A 20,178-nucleotide genomic window follows, 5' to 3' on the forward strand; every position below is an offset into this window, starting at 1 on the left:
TGCAGGCCTACATTGCCTGTAAAAGGTCTCAAAAGCAGTAGAGAATTGAGCAAATGCCTGAGGGTTGCAAGGCATAACCAGCGCCTGCGAACCGCCATGCGCCCCTGGAGTAGCCCCAGCCCCAGTGGATGCCTGCTGATTTCTTTTAGAGGCCATTATCTCAAACTGAATTGGCAGTAAAGTCGACAATGGCTGAGTGCAACAATGAAGTCTGCGCTGACAGATCACCTAATTCAGTAGTGCCTACTATGTCTGGGCAACCTAGGTATCGCGTAACTGCAATCAACTCCCCGTTGTGCCCTACCACAGAGAGACTTAGCGCCTAGATCACACTCAACCCTCTGTCTATACACCTAGTTCAGTAGCGTCTACACTGTCTGTTAACCTGGGTACTGACAAAGCCCAGGTAAGTTACAGCAGGCTAAGCTGCAAGATGTTGTCCAAACAAGGCGGTATAGATGCAATAACTGTTGGTTTCTGCTCCCTCACTGAGCAGCGAATGCATGTCACAAGACATTGTTTTGCATTCCACAGTCAGAGTTACTGTTGGATTCTCACGGGAATGGGAGACTGGATGTGACGTACACTGGTTTCCTGTTTTTCACTGTTCTCTCGGTGTTCTTTGTTTCCGAGGGAGTTGCTTCTCTGCTCTCACAGAGGCAAGATGCATGTTTGTATTCTCTCAGCATAGAGTGTAAATAAAGTTAAAGAATGTAGCACATACTGCTTATCCTTCTGCTGTGTGGGCTATTCTGCTTGGGCTCAAGATAAGACGACCCTGTATCAGCTTCAGATGGGCCGAAGCTGGTCAAAATCTCACATTTTTGGTTATGGGCCCAGATTAACGGAATTGGACTGAAGAATGGCTGCTGGCAGAGGAACAGAGGGACGGATCGGGTCTTATCTGCTCTGCGTGTCAAGAAGATTGATGAGAGGTATGTGCTCATGCTCCGGGAAGCCTGCCAGCTCCTAATTAATGGCTTTATGGCTGGACTTTGAACTTTTAAAGCCGTTTGCCGTGGCATAGGCTCAAAGGCTTGAGAGGCTTGAAAACCGAAAGTGCTTTTACAAGTGCTTTTGGAAGCAGCTGTACACAGACGCAGCTTGATTAAAGCAGCAGAGATGGCTAATGCAAGGCTGGCTGATGCTTGTGGGATTCCTAAGCTCAATAAAAAGAATTACGTGAACTGGGTGCTGTATGCAGAGGCTCTTCTGCGAAAAGAGGGTCTGTTTAATGTTATTACAGACACCCCCCCAGCTCCAATAACAGATGAATGGGCAGCTAAGGATTCCAAAGCAAGGGGAACTCTTACATTGATAGTCTCCCCAGAAGAGCTCTGTCTGTTGCGTGATAAGACCTCAGCCAGAGAGATTTGGGACACTTTAAGAAATGCTCATTTAAGAACAGAGGCTGGCGCTTCTTTGTTCTACTATGCCAAGCTGCATTATATGGCACTTGCTGAAGGTGCAGATGTCCGTACACATCTGATGGAGATGCAGAATCTGAGACATGAGCTGCAACAAAGAGGACTCACCTTTCCAGAGGCTGTGTATTCCTTCATGATACTACATTCTTTGGGTTCAAGTTGGGAGTCCGTTGCCACTCAGATTGCTGTTCAGCCAACTGCTCAGATCACAGTAGTACATGTTACTGCCGTGATTCTGAATGAAGCGGACAGGCGAGGTGCTAGCTGCATGGGTAAGGGGGAGTCTTCACAGACGTCATCCCAGAATGCAGTGAAACCACCAGATGGCGCCAAAGCTTTGAAGGCAGTGAAATGCTACTCGTGTGGACGTCTAGGCCATATGAAGAGGGAATGCAGATTTCCCAGGGCCAAGACTGAGCAACGCAGCGAAAGCTCATCGCGTGGCAAAGGCAAAGGCAAAGGCAAAGGCAAAGGCAAAGGCAAAGGCAAAGGCAAAGGCAAAGGCAAAGGCAAAGGCAAAGGCAAAGGCAAAGGCAAAGGCAAAGGTCCGGTGTCCAGGACAACGCAGCACAAGGCAATGGTCTCACGCTTCATTCCAAAGGTTGCAAAGGTCCAGAAGACGTCTAGATCTTTCTTCGTGGTGGATTCGGGCGCAACGCACCACTTATGCAACGACAAGCGACTGTTTGTGTCTTTTACACCGCAGGATGACCACACGATCCCCAGTCAAGGCTACGGAACTGTTGTTCTTCACAGTTTGGACTTATCGATACAAGATGTTCTCTACATTCCAGATGCTGCACACAATCTACTCAGTGTTGCGCAGCTGAATGAACGGAAAATTGACGTTTCATTCAAGAACAAGAAGTGCGCCATCACAAAGAAAAACGATTATGTATTGCATGCTGAATATGTTGATCGTTTGTTTGTTTTGTATTTTGATGATGATGTGCAGGATGAAACTTGTTGCATTGCAGGTTCTAACAAAAGTTTGCATGCAGGATGTATTCATGATTTTCACAGGAAATTTGGTCATTTGCATTTTGAGGCAGTATCTAAAATGCCTGCCTTGGTTGAAGGTATGACTATTAAACCCTGCAGGTACCACATGAAGTGTAAGGCATGCGCAGCAAACAAAGTGAAAATGGCTGCAAAAGGTAAGGTGTCTAGTAGGCAAGCTACAGAACCATACCAGGTTGTTCATGCTGATTTGGTTGGTCCACTATCGCCCTCTTTGGGTGGAAACAGGTACTTCATGGTTCTCATTGATGCATTTTCCAGGTATATTTATGTGTACAATCTTGAGCAGAAATCAGAGGCTTTTCCAAGGTTCAAGGAATTCTGTGCTTGGTTGGAAAATGTGCATAATAAGAAGATAAAGACTATTTTCACTGATCGCGGTTGGGAATTCACTTCTCAGCAGTTTGAAGCTTTTCTGACTGAGAAAGGAATTCAACACGATTTGTCTAGTCCTCGTTCGCCATGGCAGAACAGACTTTGCGAGAGGGCAAATCAGACATGGCTTCAAAGGTTAAAAACCTTGCTGCATGGTGCCAATCTTCCAGAGAGTTATCTCTCTTGTTTTGTTTACAGTTATAATCACAGGTTATCTTCAGCGATTGGTTGTACCCCCTATGAGAAGATGTTTGGCAAGAAGCCTTACATCAAACACATGAGAATTTTTGGTTCTGACATGTGGGTTCACACACCACAAAGCTCCAAGTTAGGCAAGCGTGGATTACATGGTATCTTTCTAGGTTATCCGAAAGGTTCTTACAGAATAATGATGACTGACTCTAAGACAATTAGGCTCACAAGAAGTGTTGAGTACAATGCCAAGTGGGGGGAGAATGTGGGGATTTTCCAATGCTATCCTGATGACAGTGATGAGACTGAGGATAGGCAACAGCCACAGCAGCAGCAGCAGCAGCCACAGCTGCTGCCGCAACAACCCACACCCACTGATGAAGGTCCTGATTCTGAGTCTGAGACTGTATCGGGTGATTCAGAGGATTTCAAGAGTGCGAAAGCCTCTATGCGACCCTCTGAAAGCTCTGATCAAGAATTGGAGGAAACATTGTTCACTATAGGCCACTTTTCTCCTAAGAAGGAAGAGGAGAGTGTTGAAGAATTAAGGCTAATTCGCAGGTCTCAGAGAGCCACAAAAGGCAGACCTCCAAAGAGATTTGCTGATGAATTTGCTAAAACAGCAGTTGCAGCTGTTAAAAGTTCCAAGAAGGTATTTGAACCTTCAAGTTTCCAAGAAATCCAGGATTTGGATTCAAAGGATGCTGAACCATGGTTAAATGCCATGAAGGCTGAGCTTGATTCCTTAGAGAGGAACAAAACATGGGAGCTAGTTCCAGTAGTTCCAGGAATGAAACTGCTTGGAAGCAAATGGGTCTTCAAAGCGAAGACAGATCAAAATGGCAAGATAGTCAGACACAAAGCCAGATTGGTAGCCAGAGGTTTTTCACAGGTACCAGGTGAAGACTATCACGAGACCTACTCACCCACCGTGAGGTATGAGAGCATTAGGCTTATGCTCAAGCTTGCTGCAGAAGAGAATCTTCACGTTAGTCACCACGATGTGAATACAGCGTTTTTGTACGGATCTCTAGGTGAATCTCTTTATATGCTTCCACCTGATGGCGTACAGGTAAAACAGGGATTTGTTTGTGCTCTGAAGAAGTCCCTTTATGGTCTCAAACAAAGTGCACGGTGCTGGCACACAAAACTCACTGAAGTATTGTTTTCTCTAGGTTTTCAGCAAGGGAAAGCTGATCCATGTGTATTTGTCAAAGAGGAGGGGCAAAAGAAGCTGTATTGCTTGTTTTATGTTGATGATATTTTGTTCTTTTGGAAAGATGTCACAATGTACAATAACGCCCTAGCTCAACTGAAAGAGCACTTTGACATGAAAGAGCTTGGTGAGGTAAACAACTACCTATCTCTGGAAATAGAGAGAGATCAAGATGGTAACATTCTAGTACACCAGTCACGGAAAATTGCTGATGTGTTAAGCAAACTAAACCTGATAGATGCTAACCCTGTAGACACACCGATGACAACAGGTTATCAGGTAGATGACACTGAAGGAGCATTTTCTGACACTACACTGTACAGAAGTGTGCTAGGCAAACTAAACTTCATTGCCAGATGTTCAAGACCTGACATTGCTGTTAGCTCTAATTTGCTAAGCAGACAAGTCAACAATCCTACTGTTAAGGATTGGAAAGCTCTGAAACGCATAGCTCGCTATTTGAAAGGCACTATGCATTACAGACTGAGATTTAACAATCAGAAGTCTCGTGGTCTTGAAATATTTGCAGATGCAAGTTTTGGAAGTGACACTACAGACAGGAAAAGTACGTCTGGAGTTTGCTATATGTACAATCAGGGTCTATTTGATTGGTCATGCAAGAAGCAAACAACAGTTAGCTTAAGTACTTGTGAAGCTGAACTGAATGCACTGTCTTATTCACTTAAGGATTGTGAATGGTTGTTACAATTGTGCAAAGACATGAAAATTCCTGTCAAATGTCCAATCCAGGTTTATCAAGACAACAAAGCATGTTTGGCTTTGCTGAATTCTGAAGGTTGTAAGCAAAGCATGAAGCACTTGCAATTGAAACTGCAACATGCTAGGGAATGTGTTCAGAAGGGACTTGTAACGGTGTCCTATATGCCAGGTAATGAAATTCCTGCTGATATATTGTCCAAGATTGTATCAAGGGATCAACACTGTACCTATGTGCAGAAGTTGGGTTTGTACTGATATTGTATGAACATGCTGCCCAGTGTTCACAGAAAGGGGGAGGATGTTGGTTTCTGCTCCCTCACTGAGCAGCGAATGCATGTCACAAGACATTGTTTTGCATTCCACAGTCAGAGTTACTGTTGGATTCTCAAGGGAATGGGAGAGTGGATGTGACGTACACTGGTTTCCTGTTTTTCACTGTTCTCTCGGTGTTCTTTGTTTCCGAGGGAGTTGCTTCTCTGCTCTCACAGAGGCAAGATGCATGTTTGTATTCTCTCAGCATAGAGTGTAAATAAAGTTAAAGAATGTAGCACATACTGCTTATCCTTCTGCTGTATGGACTATTCTGCTTGGGCTCAAGATAAGACGAGCCTGTATAAGCTTCAGATGGGCCGAAGCTGGTCAAAATCTCACAATAACAACCCTGTGCCTGTGCCACTTTAAGGTCAATGAACAATCACCAGCAAATAACGACTAATTTATTAAAATGACTAAATTGCAATTCGAAATTCGTGCCCCGGGCCTGAGGGACAGATGTATTTGGCTAGAATGCAAAATGCCAGCAACCAAATCGATGAAATGCAAATAAACCCAGGTACTCCAATCAAAGACCTAAAGAACCTCTTTAATTAAAGGCCGGAGCCAAATTAAATGGGAGGTGGATAACCCTCTAGGACAGGTTCAGTTAAGAAGACACAAAATAGCAGTGTCCTAGAATGGTTCAGTTAAGAAGACACAAAATAGCAGCACCCGAGAATGGATCAGTTAAGAAGACACAAAATAGCAGCACCCGAGAATGGATCAGTTAAGAAGACACAAAATAGCAGTGCCCAAGAACGAGGGCTGCACACCAACCCACTAATTAGGATGAAAGTAGAATGCAACTATGAATCAATTACCGTATTTTTCGCCCTATAGGACGCACCGGCCCATAGGATGCACCTAGATTTTTGGGGGTGAAATAAAGGGGAAAAAATTATCCCCCCCAGGCACGGGGCTGGGGCGGGGGAAGCTCCGGCTTCCCCCGACGCCAGCCCCCAGAACGGGACCCAGAGCGATGCCGAAGCTGAGTGCAGCTCAGTGTGTGCAGCTTTGGCATCGCTCTGGGAGCTTGCGGGGCTGGAGGAGGGGAAAGCCCTCCGCCAGCCTTCTATCCAAGTCGGGGGACAGCGGGAAAGGCGCGCTGCGCCTCCTGCTGTCCCCCGAGTTTGCGGGGCTGGCGATGGGGAGGAGCAGGCTTCTCCCCCCCCCGCCAGCCTTCTAACCAAGTCGGGGGACAGCAGGAAAGGCGCGCTGCGCCTCCCGCTGTCCCCCGAGTTTGCGGGGCTGGCGATGGGGAGGAGCAGGCTTCTCCCCCCGCCAGCCTTCTAACCAAGTCGGGGGACAGCAGGAAAGGCGCGCTGCGCCTCCCGCTGTCCCCCGAGCTTGTGGGGCTGGCGGTGGGGTCTCCTGAAGCCTGGAGAGCGAGAGGTGTCGGTGCGCACCGACCCCTCTCGCTCTCCAGGCTTCAGCGAAAGCCTGCATTCGCCCCATAGGACGCACACACATTTCCCCTTCATTTTTGGAGGGGAAAAAGTGCGTCCTATAGGGCGAAAAATACGGTACCCCACACCAACACTCTTAACTTAGCAGCACTCTTAATTTATGGAGACAACTTAGCGGCAAAAAACCCCAGAATATCCAATATATCCCTCAGGTGTCCCTACCTAATAGACAAACAGAAAAGAAGGGGGGCAGGCAACAGCGCACAACAATGGCTTATAGGTGAAGGAATTGCGCCCCTTTGAACCCTTTGAACAGCGTAATAAAGCAGAAGCGAGAAGACCCGATTGAATTGATGTCCCCCGTAGCGGCACGCTGACAGGCAACAACAGGAGACCCGGCTGCAGTAGAGCCCTATGGGCAATGCGATAGTCAGCGGAAACAAGGTTACACGGCTGCTATCGGTGCTATGGGACAATGGGTCCTGATCCTAGAGGAGAATCCCGCTAAACCTGCTGTTTATTTGACGTTAACAAAGCCCCCTTTCCACAGAAGGTTGCCTCTAGTCAAATGGCCGCTGACCCTGGCCACGTGGTCGAACTAAGATGGCGGCCATGGCTACCCGGTAACCTGGCAACGCCGGTAGCCGCTTCTTAACTAGCCGCGCCTGCGCGAATGCCGGGAAAGCTTCTTTTAATGAGCTACAAGCCCGAAAGCAATAAACAGTTCCCCCTACTAAATTCCCGACCCACGGGGCGACAGATCTAGATAATCCGCCAAAAGTCCCATATCCCCCAGGCTTTAAGAAACGAGCCCTCGTCAGCTCAGTACCGCACTCTATTCCCCTTGTAGCGGCCCCCCGAGCTGCCGGCTGCAATCAGCCACCACCCCCACACGCTGTTGGCAGCCCGCAAACCTGATCCGCCACGCGCAGAGGAGCCTCTGTGGAAGTGGGAACGCAATAAAGCAGGCCCGCGGTGTGGCGCGACCCCGGCTAGCTGCAATATAGCCTCTGAGTAACAAATGATCGAAAGCAGCTTCAAAACGAAGGGTTTCAAACAATAATCCAACACTGCCTTTGGGGGAAGCCGGGAGGAGCAGAGGAACGAGCGGGCTCCTAGAGCGTTGGCGCGCGGCAGGGCGCCAGATTGCCAGCAGGCGACAGACGAAAGAACCGGGAGAACGTTCCCCAGCGACCCAGACTGCAAATAGGATTCCCAGCGCAGTTTCACCGCTCCAGCGAAGATTAGAGAAACTGAAAAAGAAAAGAACCTAGAAGACAAAACAACAGTCAATCAGCAAGGTATAAGCACATGCAATGCAGAAAATACAAACCAACGAACAAACTGAATCAGCTGGCTGGCACGGATGCAAAGAGGGGGAGCCTTGGTCGCGCCAGCTCTAAATAGGGCAAGCCACGGCCCCTTCCCCAGCCAGCCAATTGGCTGGCGGAGAGGATGACACGGCCGAGGATTCCCCTGATCACACGGGGGCTGGGAACAGCCCCCGCGCACGTGGGGTGGGCGTGAAGCCCGCAACCCCACCTCCTCCCAAGCTTGGAAGTGGCTTTCCCATAATTTCCCCCCATTTTCCCCAGCCATTTTTACTTAAATGTCACAATATATTGATTTAACCACTAGAGGGAGCAGACACCCCCTCCCCACACACACACACTCAAAAAGAAAAGCGGTTATTAACATTTGCAGTTCAGGTGTTTGCCCCTAGATGGCACTTGGTGCCTGATACCTCTCCCTTTCCCTACACAGTAGCTGCTGATTCCTTTGTCTGTTAAATCGAAAGTAATTCAAAGGAGATAAGGCGAGACCAGTTTATATCCAAACATTTCACAATCCCAAAACCAAATATTGAGCTTTAGAAGTGGAAGCCAAGCTAGTAATCCAATAAGAAAGAATATCTTCTCTCTATTCTTCCGCCAGGAACCCAGGTATTACTGTTATCCAACAAAAAAGGAGGGGGTGAAGAAAGAGGGCTCTCTCCGTTCTTCAACCAATTTCTGGCTTAATCCAATAAGGAAACCGGAGCGGAGGACATCCAATTCCTCTCATAAGAGGTTCAAGATCCACAAAGTCCACAGCCGCCTTCAGGTGATGTTACAAAATAACAAAATAAAATGGATTTAATCCACTCCCAATAAAGAAAAGAATTTCCAAAGTCAGAGCTTAGGCAGTTATTAGTGGGGGGGGGGGTAGTTACACGTTTCTTCCCCCCACCTCCATAAGTCTCTTTAAGCTCCTTTGGACTTCTAAATTGTTCTGTTTGCCGATTGCTGTTTGCCAAGCCTCTTTCATCTGGGCTGGAGCTCAGCACGTTAATATCTCCCCCACTGAACCTCAGGGTCCTCACCAGGAAAGAAAATCAAAATTCCTCTTAAACTCTGTCTCCAGGCAATAGAAAGTTCACAACAAAGTTAATTTTGCCTCAGGTCTTTCAACAAAGTATCTGAGGACTTTCAGTTTAACACTCACTCAGCAGGGCCATTCACTTCTGTCTTCACTCTTGCAACTTTCTTTCCTGAGCCATTTTCCTCGCTGCTGCTGGGACGGACTCCCTTTTTTCGCCACTCAGCTGTCTGGATTTTTCCAAATTAATCCAATATTTCAGTGGATAAATATATCCAAATAAAATCAAAAATCCAATCCGTTTTTATTTCTTGGAAGCTTGCCACTTTCACCAGAAGCTAGATACTGCGCAACACAGGGTTAGTGGTGCTTTCCCTTCGCGCCTGCAGCTCAAATCCCCACTTCGCCTTGTGTCTAATTACCTTCTCATGTTGCTCAGTCTTGGCCTTAAAGACCCAACGACTGTCAATCAACTTCATGTCAGGTTCCATTGGAACCAATTCCCAAATATCATTTTTCCTTAAGGAATCAAGTTCTGCCTTCATTGCATTAAGCCAAGGCTCGGCATCCTCTGAGGACAAAATTTGAACCTCTTGGAAATTTGCAGGTTCAAAAACCTGCTTTGGGTTGCTAGCAACAGCTGTATCAGCAATAGCTGTGTTAGCATACTGCTGAGCATACCTTTTAGGAGGCTTAGCCTTAGTGGCTCTTTGGCTCCTACGTATGATATGCAAATCCTGTGGATCAGGTTCCTGTTTTGGAGGAAAATGTCCTGTAGTGAATAGGGGTAACTCTAGCTCAGTATCAGACTGATCAGATGGTCTAAGAGATGTTTTGGTGCTCTTGTAGTCATCCGTGTCTGTATCACTGTCAGAACCCACGGCAGCACCACCATTATCATCAGAATCTTGACCCCCATCATCAGCATCAGATTAATTATCTGCATCATCAGAAACAGCGTGACACTGAAAAATCCCCACATTGTCCCATTTTGTGTTGCATTGAACACTCCTAGTTAACATTATTGCCTTGGTATCAGATGTTAACACACAATAGGCACCTTTCTCATAACCAAGAAATATACCATGCAAACCATGTTTGCTTAGCTTGTTGTCCTGAGGTGTATACATCTGGACCAAAAATCCTCAGGTGCTTGATGAAAGGCTTCTTCTGGAAATTCATGGCTAATGAGAACCTGTGATTGTAGCAATAAACGAAACAGTTTAATAAACTTCTCCCCAAAAAGCTTATGGCAATCTGGCATAATGCAGAAACGTTTTCATACCTTGTTGCAGTGTCTGATCTACTCTCTCACAGAGACCATTTTGCCATGGGGACCTGGGACAAGCAATTTGGTGCTCCAAGTCCCAGTTCAGCCAGAAAACGTCCAAACTCTGCTGTACAAAATCCCCCCCTCTATCTGTGAACAAACACTGTACCTTAGTGTCATGCACATTTTTCAACTGTGCACAGAAATCCTTAAACCTGAAAAATGCATCATTTTTCTGTTCCAGCATGTAAACAAAAACTTATCTGGAAAACTGGTCAATTAAGACCAAAAAAATCCCTCTAGAGGGAGTTATAGGACCTACAAGGTTGGCATGCAGGTACTGATAAGGCTTTGTGGCCTCCCTCCTGGATTTTGTTCCCTTGGGAGCTGTTTTGACCTTGTTTTCAGCACAGGAAATGCATTGCATGTGATAATTACATGGCTGCAAAGACATTCCCTCAACCATATTTGGCATCTTAGCCATGGCCTGAAAATGCAAATGACCTAGCTTGCGATGGTAATCATGAATACAATTATCATGCAACTTCTCATTCTTGCCTACAGACATTTTGCAACATTGCTCATCAGTTACAGCATCAGAATGAACATTAGCATTTGCATCAGTATAATAAGGCAACAGAAATAAACCTTTCTCAAATTTGCCATACAAAATGACCTTATTGTCTCTGAGTATTTCACATCTAGTTTTTGTGAAACAAACACGGAAATCTTGGTTTTTTTAAAGCGTTTATTAATTTTCCAATAAAAACGTCCAATTAACATATAAAATCAAATCCAATAAAAATAAAAAACTAAAATAAAAAAGTCCAATTGTCTTCCAAATTGTAATCTTATTTTTTTTGACTTCCCACGGTCTGAATTCCAAAGCGTTTTTTCACATCATAGTCCTGCATCTTATCATCAATGTTTTCATAATTCCATATCATGATTTTATCCTCCACATTTGTCTCTGGCTCTGTGACCCTCAATCATGTCAGAAGATGAATACTTTTTTCTCATAGAGTGCAGATTTGCCAGTGTGTTGTACTCTTTCAACTGTTTTTGTTTTTCGATTATGCCGCTTCATCTAATTGCATCCATTCTAGGCTTCTGTCCAGCTCTTTAAAGATTATTATTTTGGCAACTCCCAAATTGTTAGTCTTTCCCAACCAGCTGTTATCAGAGATACAGAAGAAAAACCTCCTTCAAAGACTCCTTGTTGATTTATTCTTAAGCAAACTGCTTGCTATGTAGCCATATATCAGACATGATGATCAATTAGCCTTTGGAATCCACCGAGTCCCCCCTCCAGGCCCTGGAGGGGGGCTGCCAGACACGCATTTAGCCTTTTCTCTCGCTCATAATAAAAAAAATATTTTTGCAAACAGTTGCATATTTAATATTGTCTCCAGTCTTTATAACCAACCCTTGGTTAACTCCTGTTTCTCTTAATCAAAGAGGCATTTCAGTTATTCCGTAACTGCGTAGTGGATTGAAGCCATTTTGTTCATTGTTTTCATCTTTAACAGGCATTTCAAATCTTAAAAGAAAAGCGGCTGCGAATAAGTCCCAATTATATATAAAAGTCCATCTGTGCTCACTTTTTAAAGAGCAATTTAGGTTCTTAATGAGGCTTGGCATGCAAAACCAATTGTTAATGTTAGAAGAAGAAAAAAACATACCAAGCCCCTCCGAATTCCAAACATCATGATGAGGATCTCTTTGAAGTTCGATCTTTTACACCAGAGACTGTACATACTGCAGGTTTTTTTTCCAGCTTTGTCAGTTCAGAGCATGTCTGTTTGTTTTCAAATCTTTATATTTTCCCAAACAGATGCGTCAGGCTATGGGGTGGCGTCGCAGGAGTGTCAGTCTTCCTTTGCTCCGTGACCCAGTGCCCCTGCCGTCTGCCACATCAGCAATCTGGGGCAAACCGTGGGTCGTCGAGACAGTCCTCCCCTGCCCTGGGGAGGCTGCCAGGGCTAATTACCCCCATATCAGCCCTGAATTATTGGAACGGCTGAAGTCCGATCGTGTGGGATCTGCCATTTCCCACCGCCGGAAACAGGAAGTCAAACACGGAAATCTTGTGACGTCGGCTACGACACCATCAGAAGATTGTCTGTCAGTTTGGGACATATAGTACATTCTTGATTGCAGTATTTAGGGACTTCAAAAACACTATCCCTGCACCCTGTCTCTGCAACAGTCCACCATCAGCTTGATGAATATAGTCATGAGATTTGCAAGTTATTATAAGAAAGAAATTTTTATGAGAGCAACAAGACAGATCTCTGACCAGCTGAGGTACAAATCAGTACCAATTCAAGTGTTTAGTGACTTATAAGGTGGAGAAGGAGCATGAAACCCTGCACTGCAATATTGGAAAATGCTGGAATTACTTATAGCTGGGGCTACCCAGTAACTCTGAATTTGGCGCAAAATAACATATTTGGAGCAGGGGACGGACTTACTGTGGGGAATGAAGCTGGAAACACGAAGAGAGGAGAAGCAAGAAGAGGAGCTGACTAAAATGACTATTGGGGACTGACAGTAAAGACTGTTTGAAATTATATCAGAGTGAAGACATAACAAACATAGTGGGAGATAAAGCTCCTAATGAAAATCAGGTGATTTTTTTTTTTTTTATAAAGTGCTTAAGGAAATGACGGATATTCAAAAGGGCTTTCTGATTATGGCAAGAGATTTCAATATGGTATTAGATAAATGATTGGATAAGTCAAATCCTACTCCAGAGGAAAGATGTAATAACATTGCAGGCTTAGCTAAAATTATGAAAAGGAAAGATATGAAAGATGTTTGGAGAGTGATGAGGGGAGGATAGAAGAAATATTTGTTCTTCTCAGAAGTGCATAAGACCTACTCAAGGATTGATTATATATTCATTAAAAAATGATATCTAAAATAACGAATATGGGAATTGGAATAATAAAGGTAACCAACCATGCATTGGTTAATATGGTATTAAATATAAAGAAAGATTACAAGGAAGCCAGAAGATGGAGGTTAGATATGAGGATCTTCAATAACAGTCAAACAGTAAATAAGATAGTGAAAGAATTATTAGACATACGGGAGAGTAATGAGAAAGGGCAAAGTACTCAAGCAATAATATGGGATACAATGAAAACAGTGATGAGGGGAATTGGTACTAGAGAATCTAGTAAATTAAAACAACAACAACAAGAAGAGATGAAAAAGTTAGAGGAAGAAATTAGGACACTGGAAAATCAATATATCAATAAAGATAAAAGAAGTTATGCACAATTACAGGGAAAAAGGAAGGAGTTAGAAAATGAAGATATGGAAAAAGTGCAGAGAGATTTGATATTCCTGAAAAGAGAATTTTTTTGAACATAGTAATAAAAATTCCATATTGCTGGCTAGAGCTTTACAGTAATAAAAGTAAAGAATTTAATTAGCCTAATAAAAGATAAAACGGGTAATATTCACAATTTGATGAAAGATAGGTGAGAGTATTTCAGGAGTTTTACCAAGAGTTATATTCAGCAGGTAACAATTCTATGGGGAAGATGGAAGAATATATTGAGGCACACTGGAAGATAAAGCTAGAATGAGCCAGTGTGGTGTAGTGGTTAAGAGCGGTAGTCTCGTAATCTGGGGAACCGGGTTCACGCCTCCGCTCCTCCACATGCAGCTGCTGGGTGACCTTGGGCTAGTCACACTTCTTTGAAGTCTCTCAGCCCCACTCACCTCACAGAGTGTTTGTTGTGGGGGAGGAAGGAAAAGGAGAATGTTAGCCGCTTTGAGACTCCTGAAGGGGAGTGAAAGGCGGGATATCAAATCCAAATCCAAGGTAGAGATAGATAGGTTATGGAACATCCATTTTCAGAAAAAGACATAGAGGAAGTTATAGGGCAGTGATGGCAAACCTTTTAGAGATCAAGTGCCCAAACTGCAACCCAAAACCCACTTATTTTTCGCAAAGTGCCAACACAGCAATTTAACCTGAATACTGAGGTTTTATTTTAGAAAAAACAACATTAACAGCTTTTGTCTTAAAAGAAAAACACAATAACAGAGCTTTCAATGATATAAACAACTTTTTATTGAAAGGTAAAAGTTTGCATTTGGCATGCTTTTGAACAATTAATGTGAAACCTCAGCCTCTCAGCAGCAGGAGGAGGAGGAAGGCGGCTGCTCTATGGGAAACTGGCTTCCGGCACCAGGTCCATTGGCAGACCAACTCTGCATTCCAAAGTTGTCTGTAAACGTTGCATGAAGGCTGGCAACATTAACCTTACTGTGTGGGAATCCCAGCTCTACCTCTCTTTCAAATCAGAACCAGTGAAGGTGGTGAATGTCCTGTGTGAGTGTCTGGAGGCGGTTAGAGGACAGATGGCAGCGAAGAAATTGAGGTTGGATCCTGACAATACAGAAGTACTGTTTTGGGGGGACAGGGGGCAGGCAGGTGTGGGGGACTCCCTGGTCCTGAATGGGGTAACTGTGCCCCTGAAGGACCAGGTGCGCAGCCTGGGAGTCATTTTGGACTCACAACTGTCCATGGAAGCGCAGGTCAATTCTGTGTCCAGGGCAGCTGTCTACCAGCTCCATCTGGTACGCCGGCTGAGACCCTACCTGAGGTCCAGCTCCAAGGGCCTTCTGGCAGTTCCCTCCCTGGGAGAAGTGAGGTTACAGGGAACCAGGCAGAGGGCCTTCTCGGTAGTGGTGCCTGCCCTGTGGAACTCCCTCCCATAAGATGTCAAGGTAATAAACAACTATTTGACTTTTAGAAGACATCTGAAGGCAGCCCTGTTTAGGGAATTTTTTTATGTTTGAGGTTCTATCGTGTTTTTAATATTCTGTTGGGAGCCGCCCAGAGTGGCTGGGGAAACTCAGCCAGATGGTCAGGGTATAAGTAATAAATTATTATTATTATTATTATTATTATTATTATTATTATTATTATTATTATTATTATTATCACTTGCAGAAGGCCTGGAGACAAGCAGTCAGGTTGTCACAGGGGCTGGGTTGCCCCCAAGATTGAAGAGGCCCGGTGAGCGCATGTGTCATAACAAGTGTGATGTGTGATGTCACATGCATCTCCCGACACTGTGCAGGCCGGTGCAGCCTTCTGCTAGGCTGTGCTGGTCCCCCACAGAATCAGGAGATGCCTCAGGGTACAGTGCCCCTGGTGTGAGGTTGCACCAACATGCACAGTGTTTCCCGATACCACTGCAAGTAAAAGGAAGGCCCGCTGGGTCCCACAGCAGGCCTTGGAATATTGAGAGGGCCTGGTTCCCTCCTTGACATTTTTTGGGGCGGCACTGGCCCCTTGGCCCCTCCTAGATGATGCCACTGCAGGTTGTGTATTTACAGCAGTGACCAGAGGAGGAATGACCGCTGGGAGGAGTGCAGAAAGAAGAAACACCATGGTGCACCTGCATCTGCACAACCAGGCACCTTCATATGCCCCAGTTGCAAAAAAGAATGTCTCTGCCATATTGGTCTCGTGTGATGGTCTGGGAATCGGATTCAGAGGCTGAACCTGAGGAATCCCAGCCTGCACAGGAGTCCCTGCCTCCAGGACCAGCTGAGCCGGGGCTGGGGCTTGAACCTGAAGGGCCCTCACTTGTGCTGGATCCTCAGGAGCAGACACCAGCTGAATCTGCTCTGGCTCCGGAGGTGATCGAGGACCCATTGCCTGCAGGTGCTCCACTCTCAGCCCCGTCAGGGGAAGGTGAGGTTGCCTCTGGGTCCAGTAACCCTCCAGCCTCTCCTGAGCTGCAGTGGCTCAGGGCAGAGAGGCGGAGGGAACTAAGTACTCGCAGGAGGAGTGCTCGCCTCCAGGCCAGGAGAGGCGAGTCACTTGTGGACTGGGACCGCCCTATGCCTTGGGGCAGATAAAAGCCAGCCAGCCCCAGTCCAAGGTTGTGGGAGCAACAGTGTTGGTAACCTGTTCCTGCTGGCACCCTGTCCTGCTCTTCTGCCAGAGTTCCTGACCACACCCAACGCCTTGCCTTGGACCCCGCTTCAGCCTTGACGGACAGCCTCCATACCACACCCTTGACCTCGGACTGGACTCGGACCACGCCACACGGTAACCCCCTGGGATCAGCACATCTCTACAGCCACAGCAAGCACTGTAACTCTGACATGGTTTGACTTCACCCCTGAAGGTGAAGTCTTCCATTTTCTCCTAAGACAGATGAATGCCAACAGCACATCATAAACAAGAGGCTAATTTCTTGGATTTTTGTTTCTTTCTTCTTGTAGAAAACAAGCATCCATGCTGCAAATCCTGTGCCATTAACTCGCCCCTTTCCTCTTCGGCAATGCAATGCTTGGTTGTTTCTGCATTGGATGTATATACTGCCTTATAAACACAGAATCAAGTCAGAATTAATAACTATAACCACCCTGCCATCCAGTTTGTGAATTTGTTCCATTGTTATGATAATACTGTTACAAAAGTTAGGTGTTCCCACCCCCTCTGCCAAGCCATAGCAAGATTTCAGCGGGGTTCCAGGCACTCACCCAGGGTCTGTGTTCCTTTTTCTTTCTTTTTTTTGGACAAAATAATAATCATAAATAAATAGGAATAGAAATGTGCACCCCACCACCAACACCATTCCCTTGTAACTATCCAGTCTCCCAAAATTTCAACACCTCTTGCAATGGTTTGACCCCTTTCTGTTTTAACAGTACAAATTTTACAAACACCCTCCATATCTCCACAAAATCATTTCTCCCTCATATTCCCCATCTTACCTGAATGGCCATGTTAATTTTGATGGGATACTGCCAGGGAGACGGAGGCATCAGGCAGGCCCCCAGTCGTCTCCGGACAATCACCGGTCTCCTGTGGAACAGCATCAGTTAATTAGCAACACGATCCTCAGAGACATTTCAAGACCCGTGCACACCCTTTCAGCAGAGTCTCCACAACGAAAGATGCAGACAGGAGAGCATATTTACAGCTTTATTCAATGTAGTTCAGAACAAAGGAAAAACATGAATGCTTGCCTCTGTGTTCAGGAAAAAAGCCAGAACACAAAAGCTATATACAACGGAAGTTCCCAGCAGACGGTGCTGGGAGTAAACAGGCATGTGATACACAACAGTCATGCCTAACCCTTTTAAGGTGGAATAAAACTATATGCTAACAAATTTATCATTAATAGCTATATCCCATACCTCTTTATACCATTCTTCCGTTTTATATTCACCTTGCCCCTTCCACTTCCTAGCTATCATAATTTGTGCAGCTGTCAATAAATTTGTGAGCAAGTCCTTCATAGCCTGTGAACCTTCCACCCCATCGTAATTGATAATAATGCTACCTCTGGACTTTTGGTCAGTTTTAACCCAGTGATTTCTGTTATCTCCTTAAACACCTTTTGCCAAAATTATTTTGCATATTTTGTTCAGTTTCTGTTAATTGGTTCTTGTGGGAAACTTGCAGATTCTAGCTTCGCACAATTAACTCAGGCTGGTGTCAATTTACTCTTGGCAGAAAGCCCAGGTCTGCTTGACCTAGAAACTACTCACTCTGATTGGTTAACGACCAGCACTCTGCTCTGTTATCAAGGGATTGCTAGCTCAGTTTGAAGTGAGGTGTTGTTAGGAGTAGAAGTGCTGTGTATGGTTTTGAGAGAGAGAAAGAGAGGGTTTATTTTGCTTTGTTTTTGTATGCAGAAACTCTGCTGGTTTTATTTTTCCTTTTAATAAATCCTGTAAATAGTTATTCTGAGTCTAGCTGACTAGTCATTACCGCCGCAACTAGCTTCTTCGCTGTGCAGGAAAACTCTGCTACGTTTGGGCTAAAGCCAGTAGGGCTATGCCTGACACTCCAAAGTTCCATGAGGTTATGGGCATTGTGCTGCCAGCCTGAGTTGCGGTGGTGTCAGCATCAACGGCGTTGGTTCCAGTAGTTCCAGAAGTTGTTGTTCTCTGGCTGGTTCCTGACTGTGGTGAGCTGGTGACGCAGCGGACACAAGGACAACAGCTGCAGCGTGTGAGTGCTGGGTGCTGTGGTTCCTGTTTTCTCTCTCAGTGGTCGTGAGTAGCTGGTTCCGGGTTCCAGGGACATCGCTCTCAAGATGGCCTCACAACCAGTTCAGATGGCTTTTGAGCGTCTGAATGACTCCAATTACTTGCTGTGGTCGGAACGCATGCAGGCAGTGCTGCAGAGGGATCGTCTCTGGCAAGTGGTGAGTAAGTTTCCTGCGAAGCCTGATGATGAAGACCTCGATAAAGACCAAAGAGCAAGGGCCACAATTGTCTTGGGGCTGGAAGATTCCCAGTTGCCGTATGTGAGGGGAATCAAGACAGCTAGAGGTGTGTGGCAAGCACTTAAAGAACTCCATGTGCGTGAGACAGCGGTTTCTAAGCTGTTCATTCGCAAGGCATTGTACAAGGCAATGTTACAGCCTGGGGTTACAATGCAGGAACACCTACACAGTTTACAGTTAAAGTTTGCTGCGCTACAGGAAAGAGACTGTGCATTAGACCAGCAGGAGAAGGTGGCTATTATTTTGAGTTCTCTCCCGGAAAGCTGGGATAATTTAGTTTTGTCTCTAGAAGGCATGCAGGAGCGTGATTTATCCGTCAGTTACGTTACTGGGCGTTTGATTGAAGAATGGCAGAAGCGGCAAGAAAGGTCGTTGGCTGCAGAGGCTTCTACAGGCGGGCGGTTTGGAAGGAGTTCTCATGCCGTGCCAGAGGTGAAGCAAAAGCAGTGTACCAGTGAGGAGTCAGCGTTTGCTGTTAGACGTTGTTTCCGATGTGGGTCTTCAGCGCATCTAAAACGACAATGTCCGGAGTTGGTCAAGTCTCAGTTGCTGGTGCAGGAGCAGAGACGAGATCAGCAGCAGCAGCAGCGTAAAAAGAAATTCTTCAAACGAAAACAGTCGGCTCAGCTGGTGACCGGCGAGGTCAAGATTGCTGATGAGAAACAAGCGGTCTGGGTGGTCGATTCGGGAGCATCTCGCCACATCGTGAATTCAGATGAATTGTTTGTTTCCAAGAACTCAGCACAGCGCAGCCAGGTGGCTCTAGCAGACGGAAGTACTTCCGAAGTGATTTCGGGGGGTGCAGTTTTTGTTCCTTGTCTTCGTGAATGCCTGCAAAATGTACTTTGTGTGCCGTCATTAAGGAGCAATCTGATGTCTGTAGATTGTTTGCTAAAAGCTGGGTTTAAAGTGTATTTTGAAGGAGACAGTTGCATTATTAAGAAGGCTGGTGAGATTTTAGGCACTGCTAAGTCAGAGGGAGGCTTGTTTTGGCTTAAAGCAGGATCTCAAGTTGCAGCAGTAGTCAGTAAATCTCAGCCTGCAGTGAATAACAAAGCTATACATGACAACTGTGTGCACTTATTGCATAGGAAAATGGGGCATGCTTGCTGGAAAAGTGTACTAAAAATGTCTGAATTGGCTGATGGGGGTAATTTAAAGAGTTGTAACAAGTACCTTGATTGTAATGTTTGTAAAAAGGTTAAAACCCACAGAGTCTCTTACCCCAGAAGTGACAGAGTTAGTGAGGCACCGCTACAGCTGGTTCACATGGATGTAATTGGTCCATTTGCTGTAAGCAGGGGTGGATCGCGTTTTTCACTAACAATTGTGGATGACGCCACACGTTACTCCTGGGTTTTTCCCATGAAAAATAAGGGTGATGTGTTCACTAAGTTTAAAGGCTGGGTGGCATCTGTGGAAAGATTTCTGTCCATTAAACTCAAAAGGATTCTGACGGACAGAGGTGGCGAATTTATGTCAAATGCCTTTAAAGATTGGTTACAAAAGCGTGGCATTGGGCATAGAAAAACGAACGTTTTTTCCCCAGAGGAGAATGGCGTTGCAGAGCGAAAAAACAGATCTTTACAAGATATGATGT

The sequence above is a fragment of the Podarcis muralis genome, chromosome W (genome assembly GCF_964188315.1).
Source record: "Podarcis muralis chromosome W, rPodMur119.hap1.1, whole genome shotgun sequence".
Taxonomy (NCBI): Eukaryota; Metazoa; Chordata; class Lepidosauria; order Squamata; family Lacertidae; genus Podarcis; species Podarcis muralis.